This window comes from Lepidochelys kempii, chromosome 13 (assembly GCF_965140265.1).
Source record: "Lepidochelys kempii isolate rLepKem1 chromosome 13, rLepKem1.hap2, whole genome shotgun sequence".
In the NCBI taxonomy this organism is placed as follows: Eukaryota; Metazoa; Chordata; order Testudines; family Cheloniidae; genus Lepidochelys; species Lepidochelys kempii.
The window spans coordinates 17,457,801-17,481,825 of record NC_133268.1 but is presented as its reverse complement, the minus strand read 5'-3'; positions in this window follow the sequence as shown (position 1 = coordinate 17,481,825).

Genomic DNA, 24,025 nt, shown 5'->3' with positions numbered 1-24,025 from the left:
TTTCAGGGCATAAGAAGTCTGATAAAAGGCTAACTGGTAGGTAGAGTGGGCAAATTCACTGAGTCAAAGATGCCCAGTTTCTGCTCTTCGTTACATTGGTGTAAATTCAGAGTAATTCCACTGAAGATAATGGAGTTACTCCAGATTTTCACAAGTATAACAGAGATCAGAATCTGGCCCACATATAGTTGACATGAATCTTCTTAAATTTACCTCTGTGTAATTCACAGCCAATTCATTGACTTCAGTGGAGTCATTCCTGATTTATTCCCCGGTAAGCAGCTCATAATCAGGCCATTCTCAGGCCTTTGTGTCCTACAAATTAATTCTCTACAACCAAGATAAAGTGTGTTAGTTTTCAATGAGCTTTGCAGAAATCATTTCTCGAGTTCTCACTCTCCAGGAACCATAGCTGACAACAGAGCATTTGCATTTCCTTTTTCAGCATCAGCATAAAAGATTCCTTGCAAAGAAAATGTTTTCCAGTTCCTAGACTGCAAAATGAATTTGAACAAATATAGAGAGCAAAAAACCAGACATGCTGGTTAGGACTGGATAAAAAAAATCTTTCAGTCTAGAATAAAAATAACTTGCACCTTTAACATGAGGATCATCAAACACTTAATTAATTTAGACTCACAACATTCTGCAAGGGAGATAAGTGTTATCATGCCCATTTTAAAGATGGGGGAACTGAGGCACAAAGAGATGACGTGACTTGTTCAAGGCCACACAATAAGTCAGGAGTAGAATTCTTGAGTACTGACCCTCAGTCCCCTCCTTTAACCAACATATCCCACTCAAAGAGGATCTGTTGCCAAAGAGCTTCCCATTGTGGCCACCCCCTATGTCATAAATATAAAGGGAAGGGTAAACCCCTTTGAAATCCCTCCTGGCCAGGGGAAAGCTCCTCTCACCTGTAAAGGGTTAAGAAGCTAAAGGTAACCTCGCTGGCACCTGACCAAAATGACCAATGAGGAGACAAGATACTTTCAAAAGCTGGGAGGAGGGAGAGAAACAAAGGGTCTGTGTCTGTCTGTAGTCGTCTTGGCCAGGGACAGAACAGGAATGGAGTCTTAGAACTTTTAGTAAGTAATCTAGCTAGGTATGTGTTAGATTATGATTTCTTTAAATGGCTGAGAAAAGAATTGTGCTGAATAGAATAACTATTTCTGTCTGTGTATCTTTTTTGTAACTTAAGGTTTTGCCTAGAGGGGTTCTCTATGTTTTTGAATCTAATTACCCTGTAAGATATCTACCATCCTGATTTTACAGGGGGGATTTCTTTATTTCTATTTACTTCTATTTTTTATTAAAAGTCTTCTTGTAAAACACTGAATGCTTTTTCATTGTTTTCAGATCCAAGGGTTTGGGTCTGTGGTCACCTATGCAAATTGGTGAGGCTTTTTATCCAACATTTCCCAGGAAAGGGGGAGTGCAAGTGTTGGGAGGATTGTTCATTGTTCTTAAGATCCAAGGGTCTGGGTCTGTAGCCACGTAGGCAAATTGGTGAGGCTTTTTACCAACCCTTGTCCAGGAAGTGGGGTGCAAGGTTTTGGGAAGTATTTTGGGGGGAAGGACGCGTCCAAACAGCTCTTCCCCAGTAACCAGTATTAGTTTGGTGGTGGTAGCAGCCAGTCCAAGGATAACGGATGTAATATTTTGTACCTTGGGGAAGTTTTGACCTAAGCTGGTAAAGATAAGCTTAGGAGGTTTTTCATGCAGGTCCCCACATCTGTACCCTAGAGTTCAGAGTGGGGGAGGAACCGTGACACCCTGTTCAACTCAATTGGTGGCAGCACTTATGTAGACAGGATCCCAAGCTGCTACTGGTATTTTAACCACCCTGATGTCCAGACTTTTTCTGAGCATGATAATGGCACGGTAGTTAAAACACTGACTGCTGCTGGGCGCACAAGCTCGTGCTACCACCAGTGCATTAGGGGACAAGTTCTAGTGTCAACACAACCTTATGTCAGAGGGGCTTCAGCACTTCCGGATTTGAGATAAGTAGCATTTCAATGTGTCTCTTAGCTGTACAGAACAGTATGTAAAATGCTACATTACAAGTTGGTTTAGCAAAGGACTGATGCACCCAGACTGTGCATCTGCATGTGGGTGTAGCTGACCGGGCTGTAGGTTGTCAAGCCTACTGGTTGAAACAAGAGTTTGTCCTACTGGTAAGAGCTGGTCCAAGATGGGCAGAGTCCAGGAGGGTCAGAAGCCAAAGCCAGAGGGTCAACCACCATCGTAAGCCTGAGACAGACAGGGATCGAAGCCGGAACTCAGAAGCTGGAGGGTAACAGGGCCCTAGGCAGAGCAGGAGCATGGCTGGAATAGAACAAGAGCAGGGACTGGAACAATGGCAAGCACAGCCGTGGGTATGGTATACAGTGAGCAGCCACTAATCTGCTGTGGGGGCCGGGCGTATAAGCAGGACTGCTAACCAGCAGTCAATCAGGAGCTGTGGCTACTCCATCAGTTGCAAGGCAGCGTAGAGGGGTCATTTGTTGCCTAGCAAGAAAGTCAGTCATGGAGCAGGCCAGCAGGTGGTCCTAGCTGGTATGACCCTGACTGCCCCTGCTCCCTTTGGGGTCACATTCTAGGAATCTTTGGGCCTGGTTTCTCAGGGTAGGCCTGGTAGAAGGCATGGAGGAGGTCCGGGGCATGGACATGTTTCACAAGTTCTCGAGACTGCTCCTCTGGACCACATTGCTTCCCAATCAATCAGATACTGGAGTCTTCCCTGGACTCGGCCAGAATCCAGAGTCTGCTGGACCACATATTCCTCTTGGCACAGGGGGAGGAGTAGTGCAGCATGGGAAGGGATTCTCAGCTAAAGGTTTCAGGAGGGAAATGTGGAACACGTGGTGTATCTTAGGGATTGTGGCAGCTCCAGTTGAAAGGTTATTGGGTTAAGTTGTTCCATGATCACAAATGGCCCTAAGTACTTCTGGTCCAGCTTTGCAGACAGATGGGAGCATCCATCTGAGCGGACAACCAAATTTTATCCCCTGCGGCAGGATTTGAGGCCCTGCCATGAAGTTGGAGGTTGGCTAATGTTGTCGATCGGTGTGGTGCTTGTACGCTGTCTTAGCCTCCTTTAACTGGTGCCTGAGTTCTTGATGTATTTGGTGGATGTGGATGGCGAGGTCAGCAATGGTGGGTACTGGAGAGTTGAAGGGGATTTTGGGTGATACCAAGGGTGGAACCCATAATTCACAAAGAAAAGGGTCTGGTGGGTCAGGATGTGTATGGAGTAGTAATAGACAAATGAGCGTCAGCCAGTTCTCCTGGTGGCAATTTAGAAAGCAGTGCAAGTACGGCTCCAGGACCCGAATGACCCTCTCTGCTTGATCATTGGTACTAGAATGGTAAGCAGTTGAGGTCTGAACTCCAATACCTAATCAGTGCAAATATTCCCACCAGAAGCAGGAGATGATCTGGGATTCCCAGTTGGATATTATGCTTCTGGGCAACCCACGAAGACAAAAGGTGTTGTCTTCAAAGAGATGCACTGCCTTGGCACTTAGAACTCACTCTCTGGCCATCATACACTCAGGGCAAAACTCTCTTCTGAGCTACCATTGCTCCAACTGGACTGTGGGGAATGATTAGGGGCACAGCAAAAAGAGGAGCCAGCACTGGTTTAGGAAACCTCAGAACGGACCACTCTGACCTCTAAACTTGTCTGGGAGTGGTACCTTCAACTCCCTTCAGAGACTGGGATGCCAGTGAAGCCACCTAGGCTTGCAGAGCCACATTCTGTGCCTGCAGGGTGGATGCCTGCGCCTGCAAGTCCTGTTACAGCCCCCGTCAGTTCCACAAGGAACAGATTGGCCTGAGTGGGGTCATGCCAGTGAGGTGGGCCCCTAGCCTTTGTATTGGGCTGCTCAAACTCGAGCCGACCAGACTGTGGGCAGCCAGGCCTAGTGGTTGAAATGAGAGTCTGGCCTGCTGGTTAGAGTGGGGTCCAGGATGGGCAGAGTCCAGGAACAAGTCGAGAGTCAGTACTGGAGGAACAGAAGCTGAATGTCAGACCCAGAGGGTCAATCCATGTTGTAATCCAGAGGCAGAGCTGGGGATTGAAGTCAGAGGTCAAAAGCCAGAGGGGAACAACCCTGGAGCAGAGTAGGAGTGGTGACTAGAAGCAGACTGGGGCAGGGAGTGGAACAGAAAAGGAGCAAGGACTGGAAGCAGAGACTGGAACAAGGGCAAGTACAGCTGCGGGCGTGATTAAAAGTTTCTAGTTTCTAGAATCTAGTTCCTAAAAATATGTTTCTTGTCTTTGTAATCTCTCATTATATACTTCTCTGCCATGTCTTGTCCTTCTTGTACCAGATTCAGCCCATTTGTTGTATGTTCCCTTCCTTTTGCTCTTCCCTAATTAACAGCTTCTTATGTAAAACTCATCATATTCCAAAAAGGGCATGATTGGATTTTTATGATGCTCTTTCCTGGCATAATAGTTTTGATGATGTGATGAAGAGCTCTCCTTGGGCTCTTGAACTCAGAGATTTTGGGTTTAATCCGAAGGCCTTGCTCAGTTCAATGTGTTGTGTTTTTTAAACCAGTTTAGTGCAAAAAGCACTTTCACATAAAAGAAACCACAGATTTTATCCCTGCCTTAATTTATGTAGCATTATATGATACCACGTGTTGGACTTAGGGTGACCAGACAGCAAGTGTGAAAAATTGGGACTGGTGGTGGAGGTTAATAGGTGCCTATATAAGACAAAGCCCCAAATATTGGGACTGTCCCTATAAAATTGGGACATCTGGTCACCCTAGTTGGACTTGACCCTTCTCCTGTTAAAGTCAATGGTCAAAACCCGCTTTGGTTTGAATGACATCAGGGTCAGGTCATTACTATCTGAAGCATAATAATGAGAGCTGAGGAAACAACATTCAAGATGCCTGAAACAGGAGGATTTTTGTATCTCATCGCTAGGGTTACCAGATAGCAACTGTGAAAAAACGGGACGGGGGTGAGGGGTAATAGGTGTCTATATAAGAAAAAGTCCCCAAAAATGGGACTGTCCCTATAAAAATAGGACATCTGGTCACCCTACTCATTGCAGATTTGAAATTGGTCCCATTCTCATGAAATGATCCCATTAAAAGGGGTCCTTTTCCAAGTACAACTGTTTTTTTCCTTCGGAATAATTTTATAAACTCACCATTTCATAAGTTTTGCTGCCAAATTAACATTTCTTGTGAAATTTCATGAAGTTTTTGGAGGAACAAAGAGAAGTATAACAAAAATTGCAAGAAATTTTGCAAAAACTATTGTGAAATATTTTTGTCCAGACCTGTAAATCAACTAAGCAAAAAGGCCACTCTTGCATGTTTTCACTTTTAAGTAAATGAAGCAATAATGAGCAGTAGCGATTGTGGTTATTTTTGTTTGTAAATAGCTCCCTTGTAGCTTTTTTTCCGCTGCTCGATTCATTTTTACTAGAAACCCCTTTTCCTTGGTGTCAGCATGACCAAGAAGATGTTGCATATATAATTATGCAGCTACCTCTAAACTCTGCAGTTTCTTTAAATAGAACCAGAAAAACCAATTCTCACTGATACAATAGAGAATTAGAGATCAGACAAATATTGTTTTAGTAGATAAATAAAACACACTCTCCATCTTTCTCTTGTAGGGTTATGCAACATGTATTTGATATCAGGAACTGCCTCTTTGTCTAAAAGTTCAGAAGTAGACTGGGCCCACAAAATACTAAATCAGCAGACGTTGCACTACCTTGCCACTTACAATTCACTCTCTGACAATCGTACATTCAGGGCAAAACTCTCTTCTGAGTTATCACAGTGCAAATCCTTTGGCATCAGTTACACTGATGTACCTGAGAGATTAATTTAACCCCAAAGACGTAACTTACACCACGGAGTTCAGCCCAGAGAGTCCCACTGGAGTTAAAGCTACTTATATCAGGACAGAATCTGAGCTAAGATCTCAAAGGGTGGGAGTAGAGAGATATCCTGGGAAAATGTCATGCAGCTTTAACAAAATACTAATCAACTAAAGAAGTCACACTAGGTAAAGTCAGAGACAGGGAATGATACATTTTCTGCCTGATTGATATCACTATGGCATGATTTATCTTTTCTCTTGCAAATTTCCCGCAAAAAGGTTAAAAGTTGATGAAGTACAAACCACCGATAAACTGACAGTATCACTCATGTACTTTCAACTGAATCTCACTGCAAATGCCAGACAAGTCATAATACGAAACCCCTGGCAGTAAATTAAACACGTAAGGCGAGGCCTGCATGCTCTGCTGAGGAAGATGTTACTGTATGTAAATGCATAATGACTTAGGCCCAGATCCTCAATGGGAGTTAGGCACCTAATACCTTTGAGGATCTGGGTCTTAGTGCAGAGCATAAAGGAGATGTAGGTATTTGCCGGAAGATGTAAGGAAACAGACCAGATATGTTCTTCTTACAGCTTTTTGTGACAAATCAGAGTTACAGTGAAGGCTGCAAATGTTGCAGCTATAACCCCTTGATTTCTGAAGTTCATAACTGTAAGGAGAATTTCCTTTCTAGGCCAAAACTTTCCATGCCTGATCTCAGCCCAAAAGCAGAAAATTTGAAGACATTTTGTTGAGACATTTTGAATTTGGCAAGGATGAAAACAATGCTCTTTCCATTCCTGATTTTAAAAAAAAAATCATCATGTAGACTTAACATTGCATTAACATCCCTTTTGAATGTGTCTACACTGCGAAGCTGTTGACAAAACTTTTGTCTTTCACGGGTACTTAAAAAAGCTCCCCCACGAAAGACAAAAGTTTTGCCGATGCAAGTGGCAGTGTGAACGTGGATTTGTTGGCAGGAGCTCTCTCCTGCCAACAAAGCTAATGCCGCTTGTGGGGCTGGAAGTATTTTGTTGGCAAAAGTGCCGACACAGTACCGACAAAGAGCATTTACACACGCTGACTTTTAGTGACAAGGCTGTGTCGACACAGCCTTGTCACTAAAAGCTGCGTGGTGTAGACAAGCCCTAAGTATCAAGTGGATGTTGCAAAGGCAAAGCTTTGGGTAAACAAAAAGGACCTGCCAGAGTTCCAGACACTTCTTGTTAACATGTGGTTTGATTCTTGTAGCCCTCAGACACTCCCCACTGTTAGGATAAGTGTAAGGTGAATAAAAACATGTGACAGGCTAAGAACTGTTTTGTTTCCTTTTTTTAGGATGTTGACTAAAGCCTGGCTTACACCTAACACTTTGATTGATTAGCTACATCGCTCAGGGGTATAAAAAATACACACCACTGAGAGGCATAGTTAAGCCAACCCAGCCCCAGTGTAGACACTGCTAGGTTGACAAAAGAATTCTTTTCTCTTGAGAAGATGGATTTACTACAGTGACAGAAAAAACCATAAGTGTTTACAGACTTACAGCATCTACAATTGTGCTGAGGTAGTGCTTGTAATGTAGATATACTGTAGTGGGGTGGTCACCCACTCCCGGCCCAAAGGGGTTAAAAGCCAGCCCTTGGAGAGGGCTGGGGCTGGGAGCCTTAGGCTGGGCTGATTGGGAGGCAGCCTCAGCTGTGGCCACGCCCCAAACAGACTCAGCTGACCCTATAAAGGGGCTGCTGGGCTGAAGCTTAAAAGACTCTCTCTAGCTTCTGAGAGGGAGGGACCTGGCTGCAGGGACCTAAGCAGAGTACCTAGATGAGAGCAGGGTTAGGGAAGGGCCTGGGGGGCTCCAGCCAGGAAAGCCCCAGGCTGCGGCCTAGTATTAGGCCCAACAGGTACTGCAGTTGCAGGGGACAGCCCAAGGTTAGACAGAGGCAGCAGGTTCAAACCCAACCTTGCCTGTGATGAGTGGCTTATACTGCAGTCTACCCCAGGGCACGGGGACTAGCTGGTGACTGGTAGTAGCCTATGACTGAAGTGAGGTAGGGATAGGGGGTGGGGGTTCCCCAGGGAGGGGAGACCCTGCAAGTGAGGGGTTACTGCCGGGGGCAGCACCCCAGTGTACAAGGGGCACCGTGTCCAGGAGGGACATGGGGGCCAGGCGTAAGTGGGACACTGGCCTGCAGAGGGTGCTCCAAGACTGGAAGTAGAGCTAATTCCCAGGACACCAGCAGGAGATGCTGCAGCGGTGAGTCCCATATGCTTGCATATACCCTTAGGCTTGACTGTGTAGCCACAAAATGATTCATCCCTCTCTGAAAGTCCACACCAAACTGAAATAGCAGCATTAGGGCTGGACTGAATCTTGCAAGCACTACCCCATATGGAGCCACACCACCTCACCTTCTTGGCTCACCTTCTAGAGCCCTCCGGGGTGCAGGGGGAAAGCAGCCGCTGCACCATCCCTGAGCAAGTGCGATGAGAACTCTCTCTTTGGACTGGCCAGCATTGGAGTGAGAGGAGCCTATTTCTTTCCTACCTTCTGGGGATAGTTAGCACCAATGCCCTGATGCAGTGCTTTGCATAGCCTTGCACAGCCCCACCTGCCCTGGGCACCTATACTGAGGTAGGGCCCAATTTAGCCTTTAGTGCAGGGAATTTAGAAAGTTGCCTTAGGCCTTATTTTTGTCCTTCATGCATCAGGCCACAGTTGCAAATAAGCTCAGGGTCAAATCCTGCTCAGTTTACTCTTCCAGATAGAGATACAGAAATCAGGGGGTTCCTGCTCCTACTGCAGATGACAGTTAGATGCAGTTAGCAGATGACACATGAATAATGTGGGCAGTGCTTGGTCCTGAGTGTATTTGGATGGTTACTATTGATTTATATAACATCTGGAGAGAAAATAACACCCAACCCTGTTCTTTTAGGTGAACACTCTGCAGAACAATTTCAGTTTCAAGTTCCTAATAACACCAAACTATGACATTTGTGGTTTCATTTCTCTTTTAGTCGACACTGTACGCTGCAACATCACTTTGTATAGGATCTTGCATACAGATAGTATCCTGGAGTTAAATAATACAACCACAGAGTCAAATATCAAGGGGAGAGAGAAACTAAAGCAGAAGGCTTAAAACGAAATCTAAGAAGGGCCAGACTAGGAAGGAGGCAGAGAAGTAAAAGAGGAGGATATGGCTCTTGCTGCAGCACTGTGGAGACTGTGTGAAGTGACTAAGATGGGCAAGGAGCAGAATAGAGAGTAGGATACAGGAGGGCTGTTCCAAATGGCAGGAACCTCAGGAGAATCACTTTTTAGATCCTGGGTGGAGTTTGCTGCATTGCCAGTTAGAAAAATCACCTTTTGGTTTGTAAACTGAGCCAATTAGACCTCAAATGATTGAGCAAGAATCAGTGTGGTGCTCCACAGGGATAACTGTACAATTTTTGCCTATATCCCTTAATCTCTCTCTACCAGGAAAGACGCACGACAAAATGAAGTTTAATTGTATTGAGGATCCCCAGGGACATGGACAGAGCTCCCACTGGGTTGCACTTGTTAATCCTTGCACCGCATGAGAAGAAAGAGGCAAAACCGGAAGAGAAAAGGTGCGGGTGAACGCTCCCAGGAGCTTTTGGCTGAGTATTGTGTTGGGTGGGGGGTGGGAAGAGATCACTCACCAGCTGAGTACAGGCAAGAACAGAGAGGGAGGGGGAATCGAGAGCCACACGGAAACCCGTTAGGGCAGGGGTTCTCAACCTATTTCTTTCTGAGGCCCTCCAACATGCTATAAAAACGCCAGGGCCCACCTGTGCCGCGATACCTGGTGTTCTGCATATAAAATCCAGGGCCGGCGTTAGGGGGTAGCAAGCCGGGCAATTGCCTGTGGCCCCATGCCACAAGGGCCCTCACAAAGCAACATTGCTCAGGCTTGATGTCACTTCCTATTTCTTCCAAGAAAAAGACTTGGACATGATCTTGATGTGGAAAGTAGCTGAAAGGTTAAAGAGACGGGCATTTTATTTGTTTACTTCCTGTGTTTTTTAACCACTACACTTGCCACTGAGATTATCCCACTAATATGTGGGAGTACACATTTGACAAGTGAAAACCAATTGCTAAGGAAAACGCCACAGTTCTTTGGATCTGGGATCTACCACCTGCATTGTCACATGGCATTTTATGTTCCACGCTGTTTAGCACCTTTCTGTGTTTTAAAAAAAATGTTAACATGATTTCCTTAGTCAGTGTCGACAGGACCTTTATTAGTTTTGGGAGTGAATTATTCTGTCTTTCATTTGTCCCTGGAGTTCAGGGCTGTATCAGTATTCCTGTCACTTCTTTCCTAACTGAAAAACAAAATTTAATACGCAGCAGACTCCTCTGAGTGCACAAGATAAAACATGTAACTGGTCACTCCTGTGGCCTTCAGATACATGGAAGTCTAACAGCATCTGCTACATCAGCCTTCTGTAGCAGGGGAGTCTCATTATCACCTTTCGTGGAGGTAGGAAAGATCCCAAGTGAGTGATTATCCATCCTTTGGTCTTCCACCTCTCAGGCACTTGATTGTGTGAGCTACTCGTTCATTCTTGTCTTTCCACTTGATTAGGTCTCCCACTCCTCAAGCAAAGGCAATGATTGGTGCGAATATTAATCCCCACCTGTTCTTTCTGCTCCATAAATATACACTATTTTTGTAGAAAGACAGTTTGTTTCTTATCTATGTATTCAGATACTTGGAGGCTTTTGAAATCCTTCTTTGACCTGGACACTTAGAGAATGTTTCTCTGTGAAAGGATGACTGGCCCAGATTTTCAAACCCGAGCATCTGAAGTGGCCTAAATTAAAAAGGCCTGATTTTCAGAGCAGCTGAGCACCCGCAGCTCCTGCTGACTTCAGTGGGAACTCTGGGTGCTCAGTGCTTATGAAAATCAGACCACTTTGATTTAGATACCTATATATGGATTTAGAATCCTAACTTTAGGCACCTACATTGGACAACCTGGGCCTGGGATTCTAAAATGTCAGTGGCTTGCCTAAAAGTTTACCCCTTTTAAATGCCTTTAAATGCCAATGGGTTTAAGTTCAACATGAAAGCATGAATTGTTATCTATTATTATTATGGAAAGGGCTAGAGGCCCCAATACAGGATCAAGATTTGTCACAGATGAATCCCATTGTGCTGGGCACTGTAAAACACACACATGAAGATACAGCCTCTGCCCCAAAGAGCTTACCCTAAATCGCCTGCTCTTTGACTGTATGCCTGCACCGTAATTGGAAGGTGTAAATTCCAGTACAAGGACAAACAGTTGTACTCGCTCCATGAGAGCTAGCATGCTAAAAATAGATTAGCACGAGGGGCTAGCTGCTCTGTGTACCCATCTGAGACCCCAAGCATATACTCGGGGCAGCTAACCCTTCCCGCCGCTGGTGCTGCAAAATGGGATTATTGACACTTAATTTTTTTTTAAGTGTCTGCTTCTCATGGAAAATTTTAAATTTTCAGCAATAACCCCAAAACTGAAAAGTTTTTGGGTTTGGGGCAAAGTTTTTTAGGTGTTGGTTTTTCAACAAAAGTTGAAGTTTTCTGCTGGAAAATAAAAATCTGGCCAGCTCTAATCTTTGCACATTTAAGGCTGAATTTGACCTTATCTATCTGAGAATTTCACAGAATTTCACTATTTTATTAATCCCAACATTCCTATTATCCTCTGTGAGGGCCATCAATATCCTGGCCTCGGTCCACTGCAGAGCTTCCACTCATGACAATGGGGGTTGAATGTGAGGACTATTGAAAGTAAGTTGGCCATAAAGGTGCAAAAGGCCAGAGATCCAGTGCTTGATTTAAAGGGGAACTGAGGGAGCAAGAAAGAGACCATCACCGGTAAATTCAATGCGGGAATGTTTTGCCTCTGCTGCTTGGATTATCCTCTAAAGACTTGCGTGCTGACACAGTTCTTTGATCCTCCAGTTACTACTTATTGTCCTATAAAGAAAGGAAGAACTCTGTACAAAACCCCACAAGGCAGAGGTTTGAGGCTTTGGAACTTGCAGTGCTGAGCAACTGAGATAAGAGCTGTGTGGCTGAGCAGATGGAAAGGCAGCATGGAGAAGCTCCTGGTCATGAACTAGAGGCTAGCACTCCCCTCAGCAGCCGTCAGGGTCGGAGCCAAGCAGAGGGAGGAGAATAAAATCCTATGAAATGATGAAAGCTGAGCAGAAGTTCCGTTAAGAAATTGCTCAGTGAAGTTTCTGTTTGCGATAGTAACACTGGATTAGGAACTGGGCTTCTCTGCAGAGCACAGATGTCCTCCCAGGCGCGTGCCGCCTCCTCTCTCCCCCCCCCCCCCCCGCCCATTGTGGAACACCTTTAGGGAGAGGTTTCCTTCCTACTGCGAAAAGTGTAACACTAACATTGGTGGGGGAAGTGTAACGAGGTTTAGCCCTGTCACTCAGTGGGGAGCACCTGGTCTTTGGGCAGAAATCCAGAGATGAAACTACTTGCCAAGGAAGCAGCTTATACAAACTGAACTGTGTCCGCCTGTTAGGCCTTGTACACATTTGATTTATGTCTTGTGCTATGTATATATCTGTCACAACTAGCTTTATACATCAATTCAAAAGTGACTTTTATAACTGGCACTGCTATTCATGTACACCCGTATAAGCTCTCACTCAGTTTAAGTTTAAAATACTTTCTTTTTGTAGAGCTATCCCTCCAGGAATATACGCCATACAGTGAAATTCTGCAGATAGCATTGTGATGGATTCTTAACAGTGGGAATTTTGAAATAGCCTAATTGCTCTTAAATGCCTCTGATGAATTAGCCCTGGGAACCCATCTCATCCACTCAGCTAATTTCATCATAATTATTCTGAGAAGAACCCAGAAGGCTAACAAATAGTGTCCATAGAGACATATAAGGCCTCTTCCTGCTCCCACTGAAGTTAATGGAAAAAATTCTCATTGAATTCAATGGGATCAGATCCTAGTTTGCTGAATGTGCTTAACCTGACATTTAAACGGTCTATCCTGTAATGATAGGGGCTTAAATTTTTCTATTGCCCTGAAGACCACAAGATTATGAGCTGAGAAACTCTTGGAGTTTTAAGCTGATTATACCTGGGACAGAGGAACCCTTAACGTGGCACATTTCAGAAATTAAATAGCTTAACACAGACCAAGTTATATCCATAAACTAATCACTCTTTATTATATGTTGGGGGTCAAAGTTTCCCCCAAGCCAATGGCTCAGCGGGCTGATGCAGTTAAGGCATGCCAGTTTCATAGCCGGCATCACGTCCGACCACCTTTGACTGCCCTAACATGATGGATAAGGCACCTATTTTGAAGCTGGGAGAACTGGAGATGGCCTTTCAGTGTGAGATTCAACCTCTCCCTCCCCCCCCCCCCATCCCTTTCCTATCTTCAGGACTGTAGATGAGCGCCTTAACAAACAATCCTACATCCATGAACAGAGAAGAGCTTTGCACTCTTCCCAACTCTTTGGAAAGCTCTGCGGTGTTGATGTTACTTCCTTTAACAGGCTAACAGCATGGCCCCTTTGTGATGCTTTTGCTTTTACTTTGGAAAAACATACAATAGAAAGACTATACGCACGCACGTACGCAGCTGGGCGTGTTGGTTTGAGTCCCCATCTGGCAGTCTCACAGGGCAAAGGCCATGTACCATTTCCCTCCCTTTTGTAGGCTCTTTAGGTCTTTGCTCACCTGGCTGATTGCCACGGCTAGGTACTGCTCTCTCTCTGGAAGCTCCAAGAGGGGGTGTCCTCATGCAGTCACAACAATACCCTTACTTGCTGCTCATTTACAAAATAAATGTGTTTCCTGTTGTCCTCTTAAAGTACAAAGATGTTAAATGAGTTGTGGAAAATCAGCTTTCAAGCACCTTTTCTACATGCACCTGTGGGTGAAATCACAGATTCAGGCCCATTATTCAGAGCGTTTTCAAAAGAGCTCCTGCTCAGAAGCAGATAATTGTTGAGCCGGCTTACCCATTTTCTAGTGTAGGGGTCACGTTTGCTTCAGCACTGTAGCTACTCCATATTACCCATGATTTTATTGTTAGTCTCACAATATTTAGTGTTTTTTTTCTTATAGTCCCAGTTTCTGGAGCCATGTGATTCATGAGACTTTTAGCTTTAGCTTTCTACTTCTCCTCCTCTCTTTAAAAAAAACAAACAAATGTATAGGATGTTTGTACAGCTTTCCTTGATCTGGAGTAAAACACCTGCAGACCGAATCAGCATGTTGTTGCTTTTTATGTATGGAAAACACACACACACCATTAAGGGCAGAATTAGACAATCCTATATATTTACAACTTCAAGAGAGTCAGTATAGAGATGAACTCCAATCAAAGCTATTTAACGCTCTTCCTCCATTGCTCAACTTTGAGGGTTTGGATAGAATGGAACCTAGGTCCAAATGACCCCTGGCCAAGAAGTTCTTTTGCAAAAATTAACTCCAGTTCTGCCCTATCTCCAATCTCCACTATCTCTCTGAGTTGCAGTAGCATGATGCTATGTTGCTAGACAAATAACCCTATGTCAGCTGGGAGTCCTGCACGTGTGGCACGCTCAGGCTTAGAGAGCAGCACATCACATTGCAGTGACTCTTCTCAGTGCCTCAAGAGTAGCAATGATGCTGGCTGCAGCTCACCTTGGCTAGATGAAGGGCCAGCAAAAGCTGGGACTTGTGGTTTGTCAGCGTTCCCTCCCCACTCTGGACTCTAGGGTACAAATGTGGGGACCCCCATGAAAGACCCCCTAAGCTTATTTCTACCAGCTTAGGTTAAAAATTTTCCCAAGGCACAAATTCTTCCTTGTCCTTGGACAGGACTGCTGCCACCACCAAGTGAGTTAGACAAAGATTCAGGAAAAGGACCACCTGGAGTTCCTGTTTCCCCAAAATATCCCCTCAAGCCCCTTCACTCCCTTTGCTGGGGAGGCTTAAGAATAATATGCCAACCAAATACGTAAACAAGACCAAACCTTGGGTTTTTAGGACACTAAAAACCAGTCATGTTTTTAAAAACAGAACTTTATTATAAAGAAAAAGTAAAAGAAACACCTCTGTAAAATCAGGATGGAAGATAATTTTACAGGGTAATAAGATTTAAAACAGAGAGGATTCCCCTCTGGGCAAAACTTTAGTTACAAAAAACAGGAATAAACCTCCCTCTTAGCATAGGGAAAATTCACAAGCTAAAACAAAAGATAAGCTAGCACATTTCCTTGCTATTACTTACAATTTTTGTACTCTTGGATGCTTATTTCAGGTAGGGTTTTAGGAGATTATTTTTCCTACCCTGGTCCCTCTCTGTCCAAGAGAGAACAACAAAAGACCACACAAACAAAACCTCCCGCCACAGAGTTGAAAGAATCTTCTTCCCTTATTGGTCCTTTTGGTCAGGTGCCAACCAGGTTATTTGAGCTTCTTAACCCCTTACAGGTAAAGGAGGGATTTTTATGTTTATGACATGGTTGGTGGCAGAAGATAAGAAGCTTTTATGGGAGTGCTAAAACGATCTCTCAGGAGAGAAGTCTTCACAGCATCTGAACAGGGTTATAAGAAACAGCCAGCATTGATCTGTCAAGAACAAATCATGCCAAACCAACCCAGTTTCCTTCTTTGACAGAGTTACAGGCCTAGTGGACAGAGGAGAAGCTGTAGATGTGATATATCTTGATTTTAGTAAGACTTTTGACATGGTCCAACCTGAAATTCTCAAAAGCAAACTAGGAAAATGGGGTCTAGATGAAATTACTATACAGTGGATACACAATGGTTTGCTGGCAGATTGGAGGGCGTATCTTGTGGCATCCCGAAGGGTCCAGTACTATTCAGTATTTTCATGAATGACTTTGATAATGGAGTGGAGAGTATGCTTATAAAATTTGCAGATGACACCAAGCTGGGAGGGATTGCAAGCACTTTGGAAGACAGGATTAGAATTCAAAACAACCTTGACAAATTGAAGAATTGGTCTGAATTCAAGAAGATGAAATTCAATAGAGACAAGTGCAAAGTACTTCATTTTGGAAGGAAAAATCAAATGCACATTTACAAAATAGTGAATAACTATCTAGGCGATAGTACAGCTGTAAAGAATCTGGGGGTTTAGTGGATCACAAATTGAATATGAGTCAACAATGTGATGCTGTTGGAAAAAAAACTAATATAATTCTGGTGTGTATTATCAGGAGTGTAGTATGTAAGACACAGGAGGTAATTGTTCTGCTACAGTAACTCCTCACTTAAAGTCGTCCCGGTTAATGTTGTTACGTTGCTGATCAATTAGGGAACATGCTCGTTTAAAGTTGTGCAATGCTCCCTTATAACGTTGTTTGGCAGCCACCTGCTTTGTCCACTGCTTGGAGAAAGAGCAGCCCCTTGGAGCTAGCTGGTGGGGTCTTGGAACCAGGGTGGGCCAGCAGCCCCCGTTTCAGCTCCCCGCTCCCCTAAGTTCCCTGTGCAGCAGCCGCCCAGCAGGCTACCAATTGCCGGCAGTTCAGCTGTCCCTCCTCCCACGGCCATGTGCTGCTCCTGCCCTCTGCCTTGGAATTCTCCACAGAGCCTCCTGCTTGCTGTGGGGGGGGGGAGAGAAGAAGAGGGGGGCTAATGTCAGGGTGTCCTCCCCCACTCCTTTACCCCATCTCCACAGAGTGGAGGGGAGGGCAGGATGGGGGACACGACAGGGTTCAGGACAGAGGGAGCTTGCTGGCAGCAGCTGCTGTCTCAACTTGCTGATCTACTTAAAAAGGCAGTGTACTTAGAGTGGGGTCCGTCTGCTTAAAGGGGCAATGTGCATCTCTCTCTCTCTCTCACACACACACAAGGTGTGTGTCTCTGTGTCTCTCTGCCTCTCTGCCATGCTGTGTCCCCTCCTTCCATTCATGCTGCCTTGCAGAGTGTGAGGCTACATTAACAACAATGTGTTAACCCTTGAGGACTCAGCCGAGTGCTAGTTCATCATTTAGCAGCCAGGCATTCCCTGGGAAATATCCCACCCTCTTCCACCCTCTGACTCCACCACATCAACCAAGCTTCACAATCATCATTGCTGTGTACAGTATTAAATTGTTTGTTTAAAACTTTTACTGTATATATATAGTCTTTTGTCTGGTGAAAATTTTTTTCCCTGGAACCTAACCCTCTCTTTTTACATTAATTCTTATGGGGAAATTGGATTCGCTTAACATCGTTTCGCTTAAAGTAGCATTTTTCAGGAACATAACTACAATGTTAAGCAAAGAGTTACTGTACTTGAAAGTGGTGAGGTCTCAGTTGGAGTACTGTGTCCAATTCCGGGCACTACCCTTTAGGAAAGAGGTGGATAAATTGGAGAGAGCCCAGAAGAGAGCAACAAAAATGATAAAAGGCTTAGAAAACTTGAGCTATGAGGAAAGGATAAAAAACTGGGCATGTTTAGTCTTGAGAAAAGAAGATGGGGGGACCTGTTAACAATCTTCAAATATATTAAGGGCTGATATAAAGAGGATGGTGATCAATTGTTCTCCGTGTCCACTGATGGTAGGACAAGAAATAATGGGCAGAATCGGCAGCAACAGTGATTTAGGTTAGATATTAGGGAAAACTTTCTAACTATGAGGGTAGTTAAACTCTGGAACGGGCTCCCCAGGGAGGTTGTGGAATCCTCATCTTTGGTCGTTTTTAAGAACAGATGGGACAAACACCTGTCAGGGATGGCCTAGGTTTACTTGATCTTGCCTCAGCACAAGGGTCTGGATTAGATGACTTCTCGAGATGTCTTCCAGCCCTGCATTTCTATGATTATGTGAAACTGCAGGGGAGTTCACTTCTTATGAAACTGCTAAGCACATTGTTTTCTTGCAATAGTGGGATTTTTTTGCATTGCCCTCACATTCTCCTAAATCAGTAGCACCATGAACTGACATGCATCCTCTACAGAGCAGAAGCGAGGCACCAAAGCTCAGCTTGCCAGAGTGTGGGGAGGCAAGAGACTCCAGGTCTTTGCCATCGAGACTCCAGGGTGGCTGTAGCTTAGTGAAATACAGTTGTATGCCTGCAAATGTGTTTGTGATATTTTAGGTCTGAGTTAATTGATGCAACAAGGAAGTAGCACTTCCATTTTCTGTCTCCAATTTCTTCTTTGTATTATTTTTAGAAAATGCTTCTCAATTAGCTGCCAGTACTAACATGCTTGCAACTTCCCAGCACTACATTTCAACATGACCAATATTCTGAACCACTGCTAGAAGCACTATACCTGCTGTGGAAGAAATGCCAAATTCCCCTCATGTGCTTTAGCCTGAGAGAGGCATGGATTCCTCCAGGGACCCTAGCAAAGGTTCAAACACCGCTTATTATTAGGAGGACAAGTGTTATCTTACTTTAGATTAGGAAAAGCTTGGAGGGAAAAGGACAAATTCTGTAGCATGCTAAGTACAGGACAGTGTTTTTTACTGTGGGACTCTACCCAAATGTTTTAAACTATAGGATAATAGCCATATTATATTGCAGAGTGATAATACTTTTCATTATGTTTATTCATAGTTCTTTCAGGCAGGGACCATCTTTTTGTTCATTTTGTACGATGCCTAGCTCAGTGGGTCATAGTCCATGACTGGGGCTCCTACGGGCTACAGCAATATATATAATAATAACACTCGCCCTCTTCTTTTCACCTGACCCAAGACATCTGATGAGAGATTTCTTACCTGTGCCAAAGGTGACAGCCCACCTGCTTAGGGAGGGTGTCACTAATGTCCAGTTGTAGTCGGTGCTGACAGTTTACATTGCAATCACTGTAGTTGTACATACAGATCAGATGTATACAATTCTGAAAATCTTGTCCTCTCTCATGAGTGCTGATGTGACTCCTTCCAAGTTTGCTAGTTGGCTCATAGTCCCTTTTGTCGCTATGTGGGTATGACAGGATTAAGATTCTCTGGTCAGCAGTGGAATCAAGGGGACTCTTGAGATGAATGGTGGTGATGTAGCTCTGTACTAATTACAAGATAGATCAGTAGGAGAGGAGTAGGAGATTGTGTGTGTCTTGATGTTCTCTCTCCAGAGTGTTCGGGGCCATCATCTGCTTCAGCTGGCTCCCTTTGTTCTGGCTTCCCCTTGCTTTTCCTTTTCCTTCCCTTTTCTCTCTGTCTTCAGTGACCACAGACACACTGTAGTTACCTTGCTTAATTGGGAATGCAGATAAGCACTCACCTGTCAAAGGGCATCCAAGCACATTTGGAAGGGGTCTTTCATGCTTCTCAATTTCAACAGTTTTTGTACTCCTAATCCCCTGTGTGCCTTCAATCTCCAGCTCAGTGAGGGACCCTGAAATTCAGGAGACCACACAGAAAATTAATGTATCATGAATAGTTGGTGGGAAACTACTTCCTCTAGGCTCCATTGCAGTTTAACATCCAGACAGCAGTGTGAATGATTTAGTGTAATCCCAGTGAGTGTAGATGAAACCCATTCCCTCCCAGCATGCTGGCAGCTAGGAGTCTGTTATTTGTACTTGGCTAATATAGTTCCCTTGAAAAACTGTGTGTGTGTTTTTGGGACCTAACTCATGATTTTTGGGTGCTCGGGGTTGACAGTACTGCATGCCACACTGACAAGTGGAGGAGGGGCCATTAGTAACACATGCCTATGCTCCAGGATAGGAAGTGGGGAATAGGAAGTGGGGAACATAGTCCAAGTAACAAATAGTATGGATTAGATTAACACAGTGAAAATAATGTCTTGAGGGATGTATTTTACAAGGGTCCTCAAGACAGCCTCTGATTTTGCATGCATAATGATTTGTACATGAATATCTCACTACTCTATGCGTGTAAATAATTTTGGATGCAAAATCAGAGGCTACATTCTGAAAAGTTTACAGAGGAAAGAGAGGAATAAAATATGTGAACCAGTTATGTCAGCATGTTAAACAAATGGTGCAGTAGCTCAAGTGCATTGTAAATGCATCAAATGAACTGCTAGATTCATCCAAATAAATACTTTATAAATAGTCACAGGCTGTTATTTAAAACATACTCAGCATGACCAAGACATTAGTCACATATGATTTATCTGTAGAAATATTACTTTGCATATGACATTAATTTAACATTGATTTCATTACCTATGGGGCCTGTAAATTGGGTTTAGCAAGTGCTATGTGGCTTGCATGAAAATGCAATTGTGAGGAAAGCAAAGGTTCTGCTTATCGATCATTTTTATCTGAACAAAGGCTGCCATATAGATAACTGGGGAAATCGAGGGGAAAAAATGGCAACTTGAAAAGAAGAGAGTGGGGAGATAGAGAGGGAGGGGCTGAATGAAATGAACCCTTGAAATGTGCTATTGGAATCAGAGTCTGCCAAAGATGAACTTATTGAAGGGTAGCTTCACAAGTAATTTAGACCTATAAAGACTGTGAGCAAACTGTGGACACGTGTGATAAAGGAAAATGAAGAGTCAAATCTTCAGGTCCCTATTCAGTTTTCACTGAGGCCCCTTACTCAGTCAAAACTCTGACAGAGACCAGTGACTGTTTTGTCTCAGGAAGGACTCCAAGAAAGCTGAGAAGGGACTTTAAGATGTGGCCCAAATGTGCTAAGTTTTGCACATGCAGATGCCTTGATTCATACGTGTGAACGAGTGTTGTTCATGCAAAGTGAGCGCCAAAGATATTACCTTAATTGTCTTGGGGGCACTTAATTCTGCTTTTAGTTCCACCAGCATGGTTGAGAGCAAAGTATGCCCTGGGCTCTGAACTATTGGAAATGGCCTCTCACCCACACAGCCACTAGGGTGACCAGATGTCCTGATTTTATAGGGGCAGTCCCGATATTTGGGGCTTTTTCTTAAATAGGTGCCTATTATCTCCCACCACCATCCTGATTTTTCATACTTGCTATCTGATCACCCTAACACCCACACATGAGATTTCATCATTAGTGTGGGTGGTTGAAGATAATTTATTTGTAAATTTGTAAATAAGGCACCTATTTTGCAGCTGGGAGAACTGGAGATGGCCTTTCACCATGAGATTCAATCTCCCTCACTCCTTCCCTAGCTTCCCTACGCCTGAGGTATGATTTTTTTCATGCTACATGAAGTCCTTCAGAGAGAGACAGAAAAAACGAGGAGTACTTGTGGCGCCTAAGAGACTACGAAATTTATTTGGGCCCATTCACTTTCTGGAGTTAGGTTAGATCTTTGATGCCCTCAAGTGGAGGAAACTGGTTTAAACCAAAGCAAGGACAGATTGGAAAAATCTACCTAACTAGGAAATAGTTACTATTGTTTTCAGAAGAGGAAGGAAACAAGTTTCTGAGCATAGACATCCAGCTCTCCAGGCGTTAGCAACACTGGGAACTCTGATGCAGTTGGGCTGCCAGCTGCTGCTGATTTTCAAGTGCTATGTCATTTAACCATGCTTGGAATAGGACTAGGGTGACCAGATAGCAAGTGTGAAAAATAGGGACAGGGGGTGGGGAGTGGTAGGTGCCTATATAAGAAAAAGCCTCAAAAATCAGGACTGTCCCTATAAAATCGGGACATCTGGTCACCCTAAACAGGACCAAGCTTAAAGAAGGGATCCTATAGTCACATCTAGGCACCTACATAAGTGGTTTGATTTTTAAAAGTGCTGGGCCCCTGGCACCTCCCACTGAAGTCAGTGGGAGCTGTGAGCAGAGCTGGGCAAATAATTCACAGAAAATAATTTGGTCAAAGGAAATTTTTTCTGTTCATGGAATTTTCCCAAACAGACCCATTATTCCCATACAGACCATAATTTTCAGGCTTATTCATTATGCCCATTTATTTATCCAGATTTTGCAAATTTTTTGTTTGAACATTCGCAGCTCACAGCAAGCATCTGACAATCAGTGGCTGGAATTCAAGCTGTGCTTTGTAGCTGTTGTAAACTGCATAGAAATATTTTGGTTCCCTGGTTGGACCAGTGAGACGCCAATCAGCCAAAAGATGGCTTGACAATGACACCAGGGTAGCTTAGGCACAGGTAGCAGATAAACAGGATTAAAGCATTTTAGAAAATTTGAAAGCTTTTCCCTTTCTGGGCAACGCAGAGCTTATGCAGGGCATTGTTCCTAGAAAAGTCACGTTACCCTGTATATTACTGGCTGGGTACAGAGTTTGAATGGAATTTACTCTGATCACATACACACAAATTAACTGTATGTGTGTGATGCTACCTGCAAAGGGTGCAGCTAGATCCCTCTCTGGCTTGTTTAATGATCTCTGTGCAAAGGCTCTCGTGAGGGGGCTTTACAGAACGTCCCTGCTGGCTGAGTCAAGCAGTGTCCTCTTCAATAAAAACCCCTTCACTTCCAGTGCGAATACTCGAGTGTGCAAGATGAGTATTTGCTTTCTGCAAGCATTTGTGTGAACAAAACTCAGTGGCTCCCACGTTCATGGGGCACCCAGAGCAAAGGGATTTTAAAATTCAAGCACATACTTGTTCCATTAGCAATGAAAGATGTGCCAGCCAGGCAGAGTTGTAGGAAAGAATTTTTTACTGGGCATGCGGAGAGGCCAGCACACAGGCTGAGAGCCCTGCATTTGTCTGGTTGCAGGCACCTTGGTCACTAGCTTATGTTCCTGAGCCCCTGCTATCACACCAAACAAGGTCCCTCCTAAAACCTGACCCGCTTTCTGTAGTTCCACTTGTCATACTACAGTCCTGGTGGGAAAGGTTTTGTGGCAGTTGTGAGCACTCAGAATGTAAGCTCTTCAGGGTAGGAACCATCTCAACTTACTGTGTATTGCACCCAGCTGTAGGAGCCCAGTCCTACTGGAACTGCCATAATACAAGTAAACAATTATAATCATCTGGCCCTAAAGTTCAGTCTGTACTTTTTTTTCATTACAAGTTTAAAAATATCTGTTTTCTCCCTCTGCAACTACCTCTCCTCCGTATCTCCATGCAGCCTTCAAAACCACAGTGTGGGTAAAACACTTGATTATTTGGTATAAACAGATCAAGCATCCTTTGTTTTAGCCTATTTCCAGCTGCATCCTGCCATCTCTGTGGCAGGCTGACAGACTCATACATTTTCTATTTTAAAAATGATGATAAATGAAAAAGAAGAAGATTCTATTTCAAGAAAACAGAAATGAGAGTACCTCAAGGCTGTGGTCGCATTGCTGTGTTTGGAGATCCCAGGTTCTCCTCCCCCTGACCACATGTGGGCACAGCTGGTGTGTCTATAATAACATTACCTACTTGGGAGGCAAGTTTCTGGCACAGTAAAGTAGGTGACACACTCACAAAAAACAGTTATAAATAACAGCATTAGTATTCTCCCCCATGGAACCCATGCTTTACCCAGTTTGGGTAGTTTAGGGGAGGTTATGTGGGAACCTGCTTTGGAAGTGCAGTTCCCTTATGATACAATGAAAAACATCAGAGTCATTTTTATTATAGCTGAGGGATGTCCTCTGTTACATTGTCCCTGGTACTTGGAAATATAAGAGGGGTATGATATTACTGGGCCAGTATAATCTATCTTCCAGTGATGGTCCAGGTTGCATTTTCCAGTTCCTCAGGATTATTAATGTTATTGAGCCTGTAAAAATGACCCTATGCATTTTACCAAACCAGTTGATTTAATGAGTCCAAAAAGCATCAAGTCTTGTTTTAAGGCATTGGAAATAACTCAGAGGGGACCTGTTTAGAGAATGGAAAGGGTTAATGATAACTCAGCCAGACAGAATGGATCCCACGGAATGCATAGGTTCCTTTCTACCTTACTCATGTGAGGTCAATTTAAAGTGTGGTGAATGCGTTTGCTAAGGACTAGGGTCCTTAAAGCCTTCTGGAGACTTATATGGCCATTTTCAGATGGTGTCAGCCTGTCCTTGGGAATGTCACCCAGCTGCCAAAGGATGCACAATTTGCTGCAGAATATTTTCTTTCCAAATAAGTTATTCTTGTGCCTTACATAGACTGAGCTCCTGAGAGGGCATGAAGGCAGGGACAGACATGCTCCCTGGGAATTCAGATACGAATATATCAGTTGAAAAGGAAAACATTCATTTGGTTTACAAGTCAAAAAACATTGCTGTAAAACTGCCAGCCCAAGCCAATATCAGAAAACCCAGTGGC